Raw genomic sequence first — 19,125 nt, 5'->3', positions numbered from 1 at the left:
TGAAAGGATTTAGTCTGCAGTCAAGATCTAAATGTCGTATGTCATAATTCAGTGGAATACAGCTTTCTCCTCTCATTTCCCTTCTCCCATGAAGTTGAGGTAAATCTTATAAAAAATGAAGTATTGTGTGTAAAAATCAGTAACACAGTCAAATGTCAGTGCATTTTTGGAAAAAGAGAAAAGCCCCATGAGACACTTACAAGTAAATTAAAATAAGAACACTGTGTGATTTTAACAAAAATGGTTATTTGAAATGCCTGAGATCTGTGAAAATTGCAATGGGAGGTAGTACTGTTCCAAATTGTGTCATATTTCATTCAGAATGTGCTGTTAATTATAGCACCACCTGTTAGAATGTACTTACTCTTGTGTCAGCATTACAAATGAACAAGTTTTTATTTAAATGAATTCCTTCATAGCTGAAAATTATGATTGTATTTTAATGTATTTTTTACATAAATATTTTGCTATTACTGTTTCATGAAACAAAATATGCACTTTTTTATTGGAACTCACTACATTAAGGGCCAGAAGGGCCCTTTGGAACTCACTATTCAGTACTGTGTCTTCTAGTTCAAATAATCCTACATCTAACATCTAATTGGTTAGATCTACTAGAAAATATTTTAAATGACACAAAGAATTCACCTGAAGTGTAATCGAAGTTAAATTACTCAAAAATCCAAAATATAATTATTTCATTTAAGATGTTAGTCTTGCCTCTGGTCTGAATCTGCCTATGTTCAGCCACTGGACCATTAGAGTTTATTTGCTTACCTGCTTGTAGGTTATTTACTTACTATTATTATTAATATTTTTGTTATCTTTTCAACTTTGTCAGCCATAATATGTGTGTGAGTTCCAGTAGCTCTGCAAATGCTCTGTTAAGCATTTGCACATGTGATTGCTTCTGTCCAATGGCAGATCAGAGGGAGTTTCTGGAAGACTATTTGAGGGGATAATTGCTTCACCTATATGCTATTGCCAAACAATTTGTCACTTTGTGGAATTTACACTCCAGATTTATCAGATGTGGCCACGGTGAAAGACCAACACTTAGCTTCTGGATATACTTGCTTATTTCAAAACAGAGGTACTTATCTCTCAAGAGGCCATCAAGTCTCACACTGTAACTCAGTAAATACAAAGAAGGTCAGAAATTCTCAATTTATTAGGTCTTAATTTAGATGAGAGGATTTTTGAGTTAAGCTGAAATTTTAGGGAAAAATCTTGCCTGGATCTTAAAAAGTTTGAGATAAGACAAAAACGTTTGGTTGTGTAGTTTGAGAATTTCAGGAGTGTCATCTTTTGATCAAACAATTAACTCAGCTCATGGGCTGAATACCCTGAATACCCTTTCAATTGTACGTCTCTTGAGATAAGTCAATCTAGTGACTCAGTTGATATCATTATGCTCTTGACTGCCATTGCAGTGCTGGGTTTGGTTTTCGGTGTGTTGTATAGCTGTGGAGCAAAGCATCTTACAGACGCATGACTCCTCTCAGGCAGGTGCAGTAAGTCTAACATTTTTGGCATGCACTCACCTTGCCAGCTCACTTAGGATGGCCTGGCACCAAGTCAAACAGGTTACCCTGTTCCTTGCATTCCCTTGCATGCAATCAAAAGAAGGTGGCAGCATATCCCTTCCTAGTACTAACAAAGCTATGTTTCTGACCTTGCAGGAAAACTTGGATAGCACTAATCTAATACAAACAATAAATAGTTGAGATTTAGCTAGTCTTTACCGGTATACTCTGTCTGAAAGAAAGAGAATGTGTTTTAGGCTAGGACATTCCTGAAATAATGTTGTATCTTCGTTTCATCTTCCCTTGATACTTCTTTCAATAGTTAATAATGTCCTTATAATGAAGACTTGTTTTGTTTTAATTCTACTGGTTATCACAGTTATATTCACCTTGTATCTTTTTCTGACACTTTTAAAAGACACATAAGTACCCAGATCCTCCTCTGATGTGCAATATTCAAGTCTTCTGTAAGGTTTGAAGGGGCTTTCTGCCTTAAGTGATTTAATGTATAAAAATAATAACTATTATTTACCTTTCCTTTTCCCACATGCAACGTACTTTTTATAGTGTGGAACCTATTAATAACATCTGAACACTGGTTTTTGAACAAAACAACATATATGGATTTGCTCTTACCCACTGTTCTGATTGTGTGTTAAAATCTTGTTTCCCACAGTATTGTACTTGTCTCTGTGTTCTGTGGCTTGTCTGATATAATCTCCAAAATATTTTTAGAGTTACAGATTTCCAGCAATCAGTGTTCCTGTTCCCAAATGCAGCCTGACTTCCTTGTTTGTAGGTGTATAGCTTCTATTTCATGCGACTTCATAATTAAAATAGGAAAAAAAAATCATACATCTTGCAAAAGACTTCTGGAAACTCCCACATTTAGTTAAGACCATGTATTACTGATACCATTTTATCATCATTTCTGTATAAATCTGTGTTATATTTTTCACAAACTGAATGGTCACATTAAGGTATGGCTACAGATAAAATCATTAATACTGAACAATGAACAGTACCAATTCTTTAAAGTCTGAATTGAAATATTGACCTGTTATCATGCTAGGAAATGAGTTAAGAAACTGCTACAGAAGATCCACACAGAATAATGTGTTTTAATAAGATGTTCTATTGCTTGTAACTCTCAGCATCTAGAGATATTTTGACAGCATTTAAAGTGCTTAGTTTCAGTCAAATACCCTAATATCTCAAAAAAGGATGTGTGCCTTTTTTAAAAGTCAGTGAGAAGAAGAGGGAAGCTTCGTGGATAGATGCAAGCTTTAGCATAAAAAAGAATCAAGATTAGCTGGTGGCATGACTTTGAAACTCTTAATAACTCATGAAACGCATATACCGGAATCACTAGTAATTAAAAATTTTCTTGACTGAGAGAATTTATAATACCTCAATTTCCTGTGTTACGATTAAAACATCGAAGTATTGAAATGATAATTGTAAATTATAGCAAAATGCATGATGAGGAATTTTCTTTTATTTCTATTAATTATTTCTGTGAGAAAATTCTTATATTAATGGCATACTGCTGAGGCAAAAGGAAGTAAAATTGTTTCTCATGTTGGACAAGATAATGGCAAAATATCCAAAGTTAAAGGAGCATTGTGTATATTAATATAAAAAGATATCCAAAACTCCTGCCATTATCCAAGCATCTTTCCAAGTGATGAGAGAATATTTTACATATATTAAAAAAGAGTGTAATAATATGCTTTGTACAACATATAAGAAGTACCTTATTGTTGCCTAGTCTGTTTTTCTCTATATCTTACACATAAAAAGACAAGAAGTAACTACAAGAGTAGTGTGCTCCAGGCAGTAAAAAGCCTGCAAAGGAAAATCTAGGTAAGAACTACATAAGTCTGTCATAATCTAACCAGTTTTCTACTTTTATGAATATGAAAGGGCCAGGAAAGAAGGTCAGAGACTCAAATATTCAAGTATTTAATCCTTTACTCTATTTCTTATAGAAAAAATAATTTTCTTTACTAGTCACATTCTCTACTAGAATATTTTCATGTTGATCATGCGGATGTAGTTTTTTTTTTTTTTCCTAAAATGTTCTAGTTACACATTTTGGAGAATTGCTTCTTTATAAAGCTGATGAAATACAAAAAATTTTAAGGAGAAAATATTATTTGTAGTGTAGCTGTTGGGCTTCTATATAAATAGCCATGTTTCAATTTAAGTTGTCTTAAAAAAATAACGTTATTTTTCAAAGCAGCTGAAATGAAAGCCAGGAAGACATAATATCCTAAATTTTATAACCTGTATACTATATCCTTAAACTGAGTCATGATGTGACAAAATTTCCCATATTAAAAAAAATATACTTGTGTTTGTGCAGCACCCCTGGGCAACTCTGTGATCTCAGGATAAGTCTCTTCCTTTCCTTTCTCCCCCTCTCCCTCTTCCCCTGTAATCCCCTTCCCCCCTCTCTTTGTCCTGCCAAGGAAGCCCATTCCAATGATTGACCACCCTCATGTATTGCTCAACTTCTGGTGTAATATAACGTACTCATATAGACCCCCAAAACCTGTAGAGCAGATTCCCTGATGTCATTGTTAACTAGGTCCCTGAAGAACTACGTTTTTGCTTTCCTAAAATTCAGGATGGGTGAACTGATCTTTTTTCTCCTTGCAGCACAACTTTTGAACTCAATTTGATCACCATGGCCAAGACAGCTACTTGTCATATCACTCACAAGGCCTTCTCTATTCTCAAACAACAGAAACAGGAGGGCACCATTTCTAGTTATCTCTCTATTTGTGACTGAAATTTATCTTAAACATTTCTTTTTTTATATTTCCCAGACTCAGTTCTCATGACTGTATGATATTTGTAGTTTATGTCTGAGAAGTTGAAGTCTCCCATAAGGATGAGGGCAACTGATACAAAAACTTTTCCAAATTTTTTATGGAATAACTCATCTGTGCTATTGTTCTGGGTGAGTGGTTGATAGTAGACTCCCTTGGCAACATCTGCTTTGATATCCATCTCTTTAATCCTTACCCATAGGCTATCTGCTACACCAACATTAACAGCAAGAGCTGTACAGTTTGATCTCTTCTTTATATACAGCACAACACTTCTTCCTCTCCTGTCCTGCCTGTTCTTCCCAACAACTGATAAGCCTCCATTCCAGCACCCATTGGTGGAACTCATCCCATCAAGTCTCACTAACACAAATGATGTCATAACTGAGAAAAGACCAAAGTTTCAGGTTTGTCCTGTTTATTCCCCATACTGCATACATTTAAGATAAACATTTCAGATATGCTCCCTGTAGAGGCACAGACTTTCCAGTTAGCCTTGACACCTTCAAATGGAAAGATACAAACCTTTGGCTTAAGTTCCTAATGGTATCCTCCCTCCCTTAAAATTATTTGTGTGGTACTTTAGCTAACCTGCTGCTGTATCTAGTTAGCTCTTGTCTAGAGTTAAATACTCGTCCTACATTAGAGTATATTTCTGCTTTATGTAGCGTATTGTAAATATAGACTACATGTACTCTAAATTTTTCATTATTTAAAAAGGATTTGAAGCTTTTATATACTTTCTAAACACAAAAGATACTTTTAACATGAGTATTTTTCATCAGTACACATTTTTTTTCATATATATATATTTTTTTCCCCACATAAAACAAGGATGCTTTACAGGAAGTTATTGTTTCCTACATTGTTTCCTACATTTCATATTTAAAATGCACTGTTTACTTTTTTTCTTCTAATTAGAATACCATTTGCACAATATTCCTCAGCAGTAAGAGACTTTTGTTTTCTTACCTTACACATAGACTGTAAAAACTAGGGTAAATATACTAAGTCATGATATTTCTTCAAAGTATTTTTTTTCCCCAGTGGCTCACTTAAAATTATTTTTACTACTTGTTGCCTACAATTAGTTTATATATTATATTTCCATTGCTTTTCCAATAGTTATTTAAAAACAATGATAATAGAGCCCATAAAATTTTCTTTTTAAATGGCTTCTCCTTTACAGCTTCTCCTTAATTAGAGATGTTTATGCAATAAAAAATCTGCAATATATATTTTTGTTAATAAAGATACATCTATTAATACTTATATCCATATCATTTATTACATATGAGAACAAACATACCAAAAGATGGAGCATAGCAAGAGGACAGAAACTAGTCGATTCGTAGCAGTAGAATATGATCAGAGCATATAAAAGCATACGTTAAAAGGGAATAGGTTGGTGCCATTTCTATCATGAGATGTAAGAGTTCACACTGTGTTGATTTCCCAAACAATTAAAACTCCTCTCCGCACCTCAGATTTACCATACAACTTGAAAGCCATGTCCTTATTAATCTTTTGTGAGCAAGTGACCCTCATCATGTTTAATTATCACCTTTATTTTCAACTTTGATATATGCATTATTCCACCAATTACTAGATCTGTTTTGAACTATAGCTGTATGAAGGTGAATAGATTGAGGAGTTTTTTTTCCTAGGCTTTTTTAAGACTCTCAGTCTTCCTCATCTTCTCTTCTAGTGGAGAACATATGGCTTCAAAAATTCCCCTGGACTGAAGTCAACATGTGAATAATACTATGATCTTGCTGAGTGTTACTCAGGGCTTAAAGGCACTGAGCTTCAGTGTGGCAACAGATGTGTTTGAAATAAAATGTGTGAAAAGCTTTCACAGCTTTAAAGTTGTTCAGCTATGATATAACACTGAAACCGAAGGAGAAAAGAAGATGAGATTTGTGCTCTCTTTTCGTAATTGCAAGGAAGAACAAAACAATCTTCTCTTGATTAATAACTATACAAAGAGCAATTCCACTGTTGGTCTCCCTGCATGTTTTTGCATGGTGCACCTCAATCATTACCCTGTTATGTACTAATAAATCATGAAAAATGTTCATTCTGCTAATATGTGCTTTTTAAACTCATTTTGGAATAACATTTACAAAATAAATAAATAAATAAATGAAAATACTAATAGTGTTTGTTTGGAATTGGCTGTTTAATGCTTGGGAGCCCTTTATAACCATAAAAAATCACAGTGATATTCACAAGGGAGGGTTTATGGAAGGTGATCATGTAAGATAATTTTTATGCAGGGAAATGCTGAAAGAAGTTTATAAAAAGGAGCAACAGACTGTTATATGTAATTCTCTTAAGCAATAATAAATTGCCCATATAGAGTTAATGATCTCCAGACATTTCTTTTAAAAGACTTGAAAAGAACTAATTAATGTTGCACATTTCAAGCTAAGCAAATTGCAGTGATAAATGGGATTACTGGAAGCTATCAATGCAATTCATAACTGAAGGAAAGGAGCAAAACATCACTCAGAATGTTAAGGAATGCATTTAGGCAAAACATTTGGAAGTACTTAATTATATCTGCAGAGGACAGTTAAATGTGGTCTGGTGCTTTGCATTAGTAGCAATATTAAATCTTCAGAAGGTTGCTTAAGAGTAAAGTAAGTAGACCATTTGTTGTCTGATTTGACATGCAAGAAAAATTTCTTTATTGTTAAATTGAGCAAACATCTGAAAAAATAAACAGTCTCTTAACAATTAAAAAGTTTGAATTAAAAACAGAGTTTTGCACTTGGGCCGGAGGAATCCCAGGCAACCATACAGACTGGAAGGAGCGGTCCTTGAGAGCAGCCCTGTGGAGAAGGACCTGGGGATCTTGATAGATGAAAAACTTAATACGAGCCAGCAGTGTGCCCTTGCAGCTCAGAAGGCAAATGGTATCCTGGGCTCCATCAAAAAAAGGGTGGCCAGCAGGGACAGGGAGGTGATTGTCCCCCTCTACTCTGCTCTTGTGAGGCCCCATTTGGAATACTGCGTCCAAGTGTGGAGCCACCAGTACAAAAAAGACAGAGAGCTATTGGAGAGGGTCCAGAGGAGGGCCATGAAGATGATAGGGGACTGGAGCACCTCCCCTATGAAGACAGGCTGAGGGAGCTGGGCTTGTTCAGCTTGGAGAAAAGAAGGCTGCGGGGTAACCTCATTGCAGCATTTCAGTACCTAAAGGAAGCCTACAGAGGGGAGGGGAATCAACTCTTTGAAAGGGTGAGTGACAGCAGGACAAGGGGAAATGGTTTTAAGTTGAGGGAGGGGAGATTTAGGTTGAATGTCAGGGGGAAATTCTTTACAGAAGAGTGGTGAGGTACTGGCTGCCCAGAGAGGTTGTGGATGTCCCGTCCCTGCAGGTATTCAAGGCCAGATTGGATGGGGCCCTGGGCAGCCTGGTCTAGCATTAGGTGGAATGGTTGGTGGCCCTGCATGTGGCAGGGGGGTTGGAGATTCATGACCCTTGAGGTCCCTTCCAACCCTGGCCATCCTGGTTGTATTGGAAATAGTGTATCCAGCAGGACCAGGGATGTGATCATCCTGTACTCAGCACTGGTGAAACTACACCTTGAGTACTGTGCTCAGTCTTGGGGTTCTTACTCCAAAAAAGATATTGAGGCCATGGAGTGTGTCCAGAGAAGAGCAATGAGGCTGGTGTGGGGTCTGAAGCACAAGTCTTATGGGGAGCAGCTGAAGGAACTGGGATAATTTAGTCTGGAGAAGAGGAGACTCAGGGGAGACTTTATTGCCCTCTACAACTCCCTGATAGGAGGTTATAGAGAACTGGGGATCAATCTCTTTTTTTGGAGAACTAGAGATAAGACTGGAGGGAATGGCCTCAAGGTTGTGCCAGCTGAGGTTCAGACTGGATGTTAGGAAGAATTTCTTCTCCAAAAGGCTGGTCAGGTGCTGAAATGGGCTGCCCAGAGAAGTTGAGTCACTGGTTCTGGAGGTGTTAAGAAACGTGTGGATGTCCTAATAAGTTGCAGTATATGGTTATTATGTGGTAACATAATTTAGTTGGCAGTATTGTTGGCAGGTGGATGGCTGGATTGAATGATCTTACAGGTCTTTTCCATTGTATAATCAAAGAATATTAAGATGTTATAATAATGAAATGAACAAGAGAGTTAAGCAAAGCAAGACAATCTGCGTCTGGTTGATATGAATTAGTTTGTGTTCATGCAAGAACAGGCATCCTCTAGAGAAGAAAATCCATGAGTACTCATAAGCATTATTTGTGTCTTCGCCACTTGTGGAGAGTAGGACTTGAAGAGATCATAAAATCATAGAACAGCTTGGGTTGGAAGGAACCTTAAAGATCATCTTATTCCAGCTCCCTACTATGGACAAGGTTGCTACCCCCTGGATCAGGCTGCCCAGGGCTCCACCCAAGCCTTGAACATCATATAAATCTTCCCCTTTTTAGTTTAAAATAATTCCCCCTTGTCTGCTGCTTCCACCTGAAAGATGATATTTTGTCTCCTCATATGGGAGCTCAGGAATAAGGTAGAATATACCTGAAGGAAAGCTCACTATAGAGCTACATTCCTTTTGCCTTCTTTCAGTTTATTTCAGTATTCTTTCTTGGAACTACTGTGACTATAGTATTGGCAGACATCACAAGTTTATATTAGTTACTCAGAAGGTACGCTGCCAAATACATAGGTCAAAACCACTGAGTTGTGCCTCTTCAACATTCTAAATGAATAAATGTTCACCTAAAAATTATGCCAATTTCAAATTACGTTTGCACATTTTGCATCTCAAATACATATGTGTATTCCATAGCTATCTCCTGCTTATTAATGATGTGAATGGAATATTATTAAATGATAAAAAAGCAAACAAATACTACTAGTAAGATTGTTGCCCATTTCTCCTGAAATTCAGAACTCATATATAATTGTTTCTGTTGTGCCAAGCAAGTTGAACAGTTACAAGGCAATGTTTTAAAATCTACTATTTAAATCTCCATAGTTTTCACAGTGAAAGAAGTTTTAATGTCTTTTAGCAAGTGTCTAACATACCTCCTGTCTGTTTCATTGACCACATGGATAGCATTACCATTTTTAGTGTTACTGTCAGGACAAAATACTGATAAATAAGAGATGAGGTCTTGCTCAACATAATACATAAATATGTTTCTATTTAATTTTAGTTCTGCTTCATGGAAACTATTGTAACCTGTGCACATAGTGTATTTTATTTAAAATAAAAGGGAAGCTAATTGAAAAATAGGGATATCTCAAAAGTACAGCTGGTGAAACAGTATTCTGTAACTAAAAAGTATTTTAGAGAGTAACAAATATTTAAAGAAATCAGATTACATGAATGGAGGAAACTTATTTAATAAGTTGAGAACGTTTGACTTAAACAGTTCTGGGAGGAAAAAGTGTTCTATATTTCTTATCTGTGTATGTGTAATTTATTGCCGTTCTCACCTCAAAGATGACATCCACAGGAAAATTTCTTTAGAAAAATGATTAAAGTTTTGGAAAAAATGACTTTTTCTTATTGTAATACCGAGTCTCATGAAGAGTTTGAATGAGATTTAGCAATTCAAAAATGAGGAGGAAACACCTTTGCTTTCACCATTTTTTTCAAAGATGCTTGTTTTTCTGACCAAGTTATTTTGAATTGTCCTTTGTGTTTACTGTGTCATACTTTATATGCCACATAAACGTATTTTAATGCTATGATCTGCCTTTTAAGACTCTTTTATACATCTTTGATACTGTTCTGATCTTAGATAGCTCAGTTTTGGGTTTTTTTCCTCCCCCCCCCCCCCCCCCCCCCGATTATTTTTAAGCCTGCCCAATTCCTCCATACTAGTTTGCAGTATGATAGTCTAGTTTGTTATATGTGAGGAGGGGTGAGAAACAATGGTGCCTTATAGCATTCCTTTAACTGGTTTTGGAAACATATGTTTGAGGAACTTTGAAGTTCTACCCATACCACTCTCATAATGTTCTGCTTTACAGTAAACTATGTAATAAGTTCACCAAGAAGCAGACATTTCAGACTATGAATCAGGACTGGTGGTTAGAGAATCCACAGACAGCTACAGAGATAAAGAAAGGACTCTGCATTGGTGTCTGAGATGGTGCTTCTTACTACAATAAATAAATAAATAAATAAATAAGGCAGAGAGGGAAGATGTCCTGATATCAGTAGCTCTTTTTCTGGCTGGGTTGAAAGTGAAATGTGATTTTGTTATTTGTTATTTGTTGATTATGAATCTTAATTTCCAAGGGAATTTTGGAAGTGTGTGGGATTGAAATGGGGCAATATTTTCAGGTGTAATGTAGAAATATTTGGGTATCCTCTACCAACTTGAGAAGAAATAGGATCTTTGTAGACAAATGTAACTGCGGTCTTGAGTATAACAAAACTTCCATGTTGATCAGTCCTATCTCAAAATGACACTTCAATATTTACTTCATGACTTTTGTTTTAGTTTACTGTAATGACTTAGCATTTCTCCACCCCTCATACTTTGGAGTATTTAGAAATTTGCAGGGATTATTTTTTTTTTTTTTGGCTTTTGAGAAAGAGTCATGAAAAAATAAATGTGTAAACCTTCAAGGACTTTTGACATAAGCTGCAAAGTCCAGATAACCAAGGTTTTTTCCTGAGGCTATATGAGTAGGTTTGTCAAAAAAAAAAAAAAAAAAAAAAAAAGATGCAGTGTAACTACTGCTACAGTAGATATTATGGTAATTAGAACACTTCAATGAGAACTGCTGTTAATGTATTTCATAGGGTCCACAGAGTGTTAAATGCACACTGGTAATTATTTATAAAAAATATGCTTTTGTTTTCGTCTGACTCAGTATAGGGCTCCCTGGCCTTATTTGGAACCAGAGAAAAACGGATGGCAGAGCTTTACTTTTTATTTCAATCCATTTAATGCAAGCAGATGGGAGTCAGGTAGATTATTTATTTTAATGATTTAGTTGGCTAATTTGTCCCACAGTTGCTCATTCCCTTAACTTTCATTCATGGTTTGAAGAACCTGTAAATGTATTGCATTTGTGCAATAAAGAGTACAGTAAGCAGTAAGCAGCCTGGTATATCTATGGATTTTTCCTTTAGTTGTAGCTACTACTAATGGAGAATTCATTCTCTCCTGCAGTCACATTTATAGAGCTGGAGATTAGCTGTCTGCTTTGTCTAATTGGTATTATAATTCACAGTCATTCAACATATTAGTGTTTCAGCTTCTCCTTCTAAAATTGTAGCAAAACACACATAATTATAATGGGCTGAAAGTTTTATGTTTTGACAATTAAATTTTGTAGTGCCTAACAAACAATGATTATTATCTCACAAGAGATCATTTAGTTGGGAAGAAATACTAAGTTGAATATTTTTCCATATGGGAAAGAAAACTTTGAAATTCATCCTTTCATCCAAAGCCTCAACCTGATGTTTCATCTGGCCCTCCTTTGTGGATTCCTTTTTCTTTCCCTTTATTGTATTTTTATCCTCTCCAATCATCCAGGTAAAGATCACACAGTTATTTTTCCTTCCTTCAGCCTTCCTTTCCCTTGCTTCTTTCTGCTCTCCATGTACTTTACTGTCCAAGCTCAAGCTGCTTATTCACAATCCATGAGATTGCACAAAACTCTATCTCCAATTTTAAAAGATACTCTACTCTTCCTGTTCTCTATTTATATTTGATTTTGGCAACTGTTATTCTATTTCTTCATTGAGAATATTATCTATTTTTTCTAGTGAGGGACCTATTATATTTTATGGTAACATACTTGACTCCAGCCTGATTTTGAAAAAAAAAAAAAGGAAATGTTTCCTATTCTGTGCTATATTCCAATACACTATCTGGTCTCTATGCAGAATTTTCCATTCTTTTTTGTCTTCATCATTTGAATTTTAACCCTCTATAGCAAAAAGTCCTCTAATCTTGAGACCAGTTGTTCAGCATGTACATTTACAGTATTCTATAAATGAATGTTTATATAAGTAAGCATGAGGCTTATCTTTCCGGGATGAAATCAGTATTGTCAAAGATTGTACATGGGAGGTAAAGTATGGAAATATACATAAGTTTTCTTGATCTGGAAAGTATAAAACATCTTCTAAGATCTTGCTCTTGTTGCCCATGACAAAGATGAAAGTTGTTTCAGAATACTGTTGGAGAATTCTTTGTGTATTATTGTTGCTGTTTTTTCTTCAGACAATGATTATCTCAAAAGTGACTCAGAACAAAATGGAGATGGAAAAATGAAGAATGAGTAAAGAGCAAGACCAAGATGTGAATAGAATATAGAATTTATTTTTATAACTTGAAAATCCTGTTAAGTTTTCTGTTTGATAAATATTCCTTTTCCTGTGCAGGACACATCAGAACATAAATATTTCCAAGTTCACAACAAACATGACACATATTTCTGTTGGCATTTTAGACTCAAGTTAATTAACATTTTTATAGGCACAATAATTAACGTTTTATGAGCTCAATTTCCTCATCCCGTGAACCTACTTTAGCTCACTCCAAACTGGAACATGTAAGTGGGTTAGGTTACAAAATGCTAATGTTCAGTTTGGTTTTAAGGGCCAAATAAACTTCATAAATGCTGTTGGTTTGCAGTATTAACACAGAGCTCCATTTGAAGGAAAATAAGTGGCAGAAAGCCCTTAGTGCCAGTCCAAGATGCTAAACTAACACTGAATAATAATTATTTCTATAAATGTTATTCTGTTTGCTGTTATGCTGGCTAATATTGTCTTAGTGATATGACAGTCCCTCAGCTATCTGTACCAGTGTATTTTTTATATTTCAATTGTAAGCAAATAGGGCAGGCCTCTGTGGTGACACTCCTAGCAAAATGGGATCTGGAATAAGTTGCTGAAGTGCAACTCCAGTTCAAATTTTACTTAATAAATGACCCATCAGATCATCTGAGGTGATGTTTAGGGAAGCTGTATGTTTTAATGCCATGCCTAAGCTAGTTGTTCTCCATAGCCTTCCAAAGTCTAACCTTTTTTTATCTGTACTAGCACTTTAGACAACTACAGACACCAGATTTCTAGCAATAGCAAAGTGCCTATTAGTACCCTTACAGACACAGTACCCCTTATACAGAAAATATAACAAAATATGTATCTCATATTTGGTTCTGTTTCTTCAGTGTCTCTTCTTTGCTAGTGTTTTACCATGCCCCATTGATTTCAAAAGAACAGTTTTTCAGAAGAGAAACCAAATATTCTTTAATAATAGAAAAAACTTTAAAAGAACAACCATTCTATTATTAAAGATTGATGCTTAGTGGATAATCAAAATGAAAGATCCATTATCCTATCTCAAAATGTAGGATAAACAAGACATTGTTATTTCAAAATGCAACCAAACTATATTCTTAATGTTTTGATAATTCAAATAGCATATTGTTTAAAATTTCAGTTCACAGAAATATAAACTAATGGCTATTTCCTCATAAATATTCTTTATCTGTACAGTATTCTTGTTCCAGTACTTTCAGCTTCCTGGACCTTTTTTGACCTTTGATGAGTGCACTTAATTTGTATGTGGTACAATATATCTTTCCTTTTCATGCTTAAGAGAAGTTTCTCACTAAGGAAAAATTCCATATTTTGCATTTGTCATTTTAAAAATATTTTAAATCAAGTTAAACTCTTGCATAATGAAACCAAAATATATCTGTTAAAAATTTATCTACTCAAGATTTAAGTCTGTCCTTTTATCTTTTGTGGAAAAGTTAGAGCAATGCTGGAAGTTTACTCAGCTGCATTGCTCAGCAGCAAACATCTACAATCTGTTTTACCTGTCTCCTGATATAGTTTGAAGCAGCAGGAAGCCTCTGTCAACAGAATAATTCACAGTCTGTGGCATAGTGGAAAACACTGTTTTATCCACTGAAAAATCACATAGAATGGAGCCTTATATCATTTAATGTCCCGAGGTTTAAGGTACTTTCTTGGCTCCAGCTGGCTAGGACAAATATCCTCTTTTGAAGTTCTGTTTCTGAAGAAAATCCAAGAGGATCAGATGGCACAGAAATGAAAACAAAACATAATGTATGACTTTGCTACTAGTTGAAACATTAGTTGAAATGTTGTGGATTCAAAATCAATACAGTTCCTGCAGCATTATTTCATATGCAAACTTCAGATAATTAGTTAGCTTATAAAATATTTCTAAAAAGGTAAGATTGATGATGCTACTTCTGAAACTTGCTGTTTCTCAGATATTAACAAGCACTTGAAAATTTCAAAGCCCAAGATATTTAACCTATTTCATCCAAACTGTAATATCATGTTAAAATGTGACTTTTTAATCATACAACTTTGGTAAACAGTATGACATTGGAAGTAAATATATCCATGTCAATAAATGTGAAACAGTATTAGTTTTAGAAAAATTAAACCTGTTGCACAATAAAGAGAAAATAATGTAACCCACCCCCCCACACACAAAAGATTCAAAGATCTTTTTTTAGACCATCAAATTTTTTTCTGATGGTCTAATGTGGTATAATGAATTTCCTAGATGGATATTTTCAGTTTAGAATAACAATCTTGATGTTTGTCTGACCTTACTCCCCAGAAAGTAATGATGCAAACAGAAACTTATTTTGCGTTTGTTTGCTTGTTTTTTTGTATTCACATATATCCTAAACCATAGCATGCTCTACCATTATTTTCTTACTGTATTCCATCTTGGATCTAGTGTTATTTCTGGAATTTAGCGTAAAGATCAGATAGGAATATGAATTTCTTTTTAATTAGAAAATACATCATGAATTTTCATCCAACCATATTATTGAATCTCAAATGCATCAACTCTTAAGCTGAGAGGAGTAATGTAAAGCACAAATAAAATGTGGATCTCTAACTAGGTAATAGTGAGAGTTGGTGATATGATAAATAGGTAAATTTGGATTTGGCACGCACTGGGATCATTTTGAAGTGTCTTTTAGGATGCCTATTTTGTATTTTATATAACTCACATGCTCAAAATATTCCTAGAATTATAGGGAGCTGATGTATTTATTCATGTTTGGAATTTCTGTAACAGACATGTTTATTTTATAGAGTAAAATTTAGTTAGCTGGAATCATAAAACCATAAAAACTCTGAAAAAAAAAAGAAAGTTGAGGTGAGAAATGACATTGGTTTTTTTGGTTGGTTAGGTTTTGTTTTGTTTTGTTTTGTTTTAAGAATTATTGGTTATATCCAGGACTATTCATCTATATTTAGCACATTGTTCAGTAAATGTGCGTTTATTATGTGGTTAGTGGATATTATCTAGCCAGGGAAGCTCTCCCTTTGGTCCCTTTGTGGCAGCTAGACCAACACCAGAAACACAGCTTCTCAGTTAATTAAATCTAGATGAACCTTAATGACCTTAATGGTTTGTAAGTCCATGTCCCTAGTAACAGTAATAATATCTCAGCATGTTTTATCCTTATTACTACTTAACTCTGAAGTGAACTTTCTGTTTTCAGATCTAACTAAAGTTATGTTTCTTAATTTTCTCATAGTTTTAATTTTTAGATGAATTCCTTGACCAAATTAAATAATTTGTACAAGAGCAGCTTGGAAAGTAACACTTGCTATTTTATTATATTGTTCCACGATGTCAGAGGCAGATGTTAGTGGTATGGCAGTAGAGGTTGAACCTTCCCACCAATATTCCATAACATTTTGTTGCCATGTGATAGATGACAGTAGAGGGGCAGTCTGGCAAAATGGAATCTGACATGGGAGTGTGTATCAAGTGAAGTTGTAGAAGTGAATTCCCCTGTGTGGAAAAATTTGCACTCACTGACACTCACTGATGCTTGCTGTATGTTTACAGAGACCAAATGGTGGATGTGAATGCAGTGGATGGTGTGTTTCATCAATGGCAACAATGATATGAATGACAAGTCATGTTCCAGATGTCAGAGTAAGGCATGCAGCATCTTGTTCATCACTGGTGAAAATGCATTGCTAATGCTGGTGACCATGTTGGAAAATAGTGTTTGTAGCTGAGAATTTGCTCTCCTGAGTAGTCTTACTGTGCTGTTTATAGCTATTGAAGGTTTCATGAAAAAAAATAGTAGGTTTTACTTTTGGAGCAATCTACATACAAAATAATGTCAGATGTACACAAAACAGATCAACCTACTTGGAATAGAGTATTTTGAAAGTTGGTTACTTCCTTACAAAAGGAATAGAGAGAGATCATATTGCATTTGTTGAAATGGTAATAATTTACCAAGGAACAATAGTAATGGGAAAAGTATTGTATTACTTTTTTTTTGACAAATAAGAGAGAGTAAAGCAGCCGTATTAGTTTTTTGTTTGTTTTACAAAATAAACAAAACAAAGAAACAAGCAAATTCCTTTTCTTTTGCTGTTTATCAGTGCTGATCCCACAAAATTATAAGGAAACATTACTCAAAGAAAAACAACACTCTCTTCAGTATTATTCCAGCAAGTCGGTTGTTTCTTAGGTTTTGAAGTTGAAGAATACCAAATAATGGATGTTTTAGTTATGCAAATACTGAATACTCATGGAATTATAAAATCATAGAATGGCTTAGGATGAAAGGGACCTCCATATCATCAAGTTCCAACTTCCCTGCCACAGCCAGTGCTGCTAACTGCTAGATCCAGTACTAGATGAGGCTACCCAGGGCCCCATCCAGACTGGCCTTAAAACATGAGAATCCACAACCCCTTTGGGAAACCTGTGCCAGCATCTCACTGCTCTCTCTGATATCTAATCAAAATCTTCCTTCCTTTAGTTTTAAAACCTTTCCTTGTCCTATCACTACCCACCCAAGTACAAAGTTGATTTCTCTCACGTTTAAAAACTGCCTTTAAATACTGGAAGGCTGTACTGAGTTCTCCCCGCAGTCTTCTCTTTTCCAAATATGAAGGACATAGCTAACAAATTACATTAAAAAATATATACATATACTTGGAACTCCATGGATTTAGAAAAAAATAATGAATGCATCCTATTTAGAATGAAGGCTTTCCAGAATAGTATTACAGTCATACTTCATGGACTATCATCTTACACTGTTTTTTTAGAATAATAGCAAATACATGTTCAGCAGTATTCTGATAGGTGTACAAAATTACCTTTTTTCTTAATTATTTTACAGACTTTGCAGACAGTTTTTCTGGTTTGCATAAATTAAAGAATTCAGCAAGACTTACACACTTGAATTGTTGTATATAGTACTAAGAAGCTTATCTTTATATATTATATATATTTGTCTAATTTTACTTCAAATTATATTTGTCTAATTTTACTTCAAAAATACAGTCAGTGAAATTACAGCTGAAAGAAAAAGATGATTTGTTTCATAATTGGATAATCAGGTTCTTTTACTTTCCCTCCCTCCCTCCCTCCCTCCCTCCCTCCCTCCCTCCCTTCCTTCCTTCCTTCCTTCCTTCCTTCCTTCCTTCCTTCCTTCCTTCCTTCCTTCCTTCCTTCCTTCCTTCCTTTCTTTCCTCCTTTCCTCCTTTCTTCCCTTCCTCCCTTCCTTTCTTTCTCTATCTTGGTATAAACATTTTGCTACATTGGCTAAGCACAATTAACAAATGAACAAAATTAATTAACAAATTAACAAAATTTGTTACTCTCTTTTTATGTTTTAATAATAACATGTATATATAAGTCTTGTTACTTATATATATTAACTATATTATATATTTTATATGTGGCCCAAGACAATTCCTCTTTACTGAATGCAGCCCAAGCAAGCAAAATGTTGGACATCCATGTTCTAGAGTAAATAACTAAAATGGGAAAGCCTGCATCCAAATATAATTGATGTCACAAGAAAATATTTTGTTTGCATGCACTGAATAGACTATACAATTTCTCTGCCTCTACAAGATATTTTAAAAAATTATGTAAAAACTTTTTTTCTTTCTTCATTTTGAGGTATATCTTAGTAGCTACAATAAGATTCACCAATCTGTCTGCAAGAAAATGAAAATTTTCTCACTTACTTGAGAGAATAATTTGGCCATTAAAGAAATTTTATTTAAATATGTAGAAAAAGAGTGGTGAAATACTATATAAAAAGGAAGAAAAATATTTTAAAAACACAATTTTCCCAGAATGAAACAATTTAAAGTAATAAGGTCTTTTCATTAGGTTGCCTAATTCTACATTATCACAGAATTTCATTCTTTTTGCATAGACTGCTCTCCAGGTTTATTCTCTTAGCGTAGGTCTAGTGGTTGGTTACATGAACTGCCTACTGCCTTGCCCACATTCTTGCAGTCCAAGCAACTCAGGAGCTTGGCCAAGCTGGTCTTTTTTAGAACCATTAGCTTTGTTTTGTGCCATTAGTTATGTAACTAAATATCTGGTTTATTTTCATCAAGCATGGTGAAGAAAAGTCACCACACATTAGATGAACCATGATGTCAAAAGGTAGGGAAGGATGGACTGGCTAAACCACGCTTCCAGCTGGTGGCTGAATGGTAGTTGCAATTTCCAAGTGGAATCCTTCACCAAAAGAGCATCTATCTCTTTACTCCTGCTCAGAAAATAAAACTTGAATCAGACTAGGAAAGAAAATGGATACCAGAGCCAAGTCATATGAAGGCTGAGTTTATATCAGAACTGTTTTTTTGTCACACTAAGTACTGATATGTGACCAGGACGAAGTAAAACATAAGTAACTCTTGTAACAATGGAAACTGCGGCAGAATCTTTGACACCTCAACACACCACG

At 34.8% G+C, this 19,125-nt stretch overlaps 1 long non-coding RNA gene across 2 annotated transcripts in view; it reads left to right on the top strand.

The window, feature by feature from the left end:
* The window catches only part of LOC149918480 (uncharacterized), a 40,523-nt gene extending 34,158 nt beyond the window's left edge, over nt 1-6,365 (top strand). The window contains exons 3-4 of one of the 2 annotated variants that reach the window (XR_016465504.1): nt 4,629-4,770; nt 6,072-6,365. This is a non-coding gene — a long non-coding RNA (uncharacterized LOC149918480). The remainder of the gene's footprint in view (nt 1-4,628; nt 4,771-6,071) is intronic. The other variant, XR_016465507.1, reaches the window with a different exon arrangement.
* The last annotated feature ends 12,760 nt before the right edge of the window (nt 6,366-19,125 follow it).

The sequence above is a fragment of the Phasianus colchicus genome, chromosome 3, assembly GCF_987193195.1.
Source record: "Phasianus colchicus chromosome 3, bPhaCol1.hap1.1, whole genome shotgun sequence".
Taxonomy (NCBI): Eukaryota; Metazoa; Chordata; class Aves; order Galliformes; family Phasianidae; genus Phasianus; species Phasianus colchicus.
The sequence above is the reverse complement of the archived record's forward strand: the minus strand, read 5'-3'. Positions and strand labels throughout refer to the sequence as shown.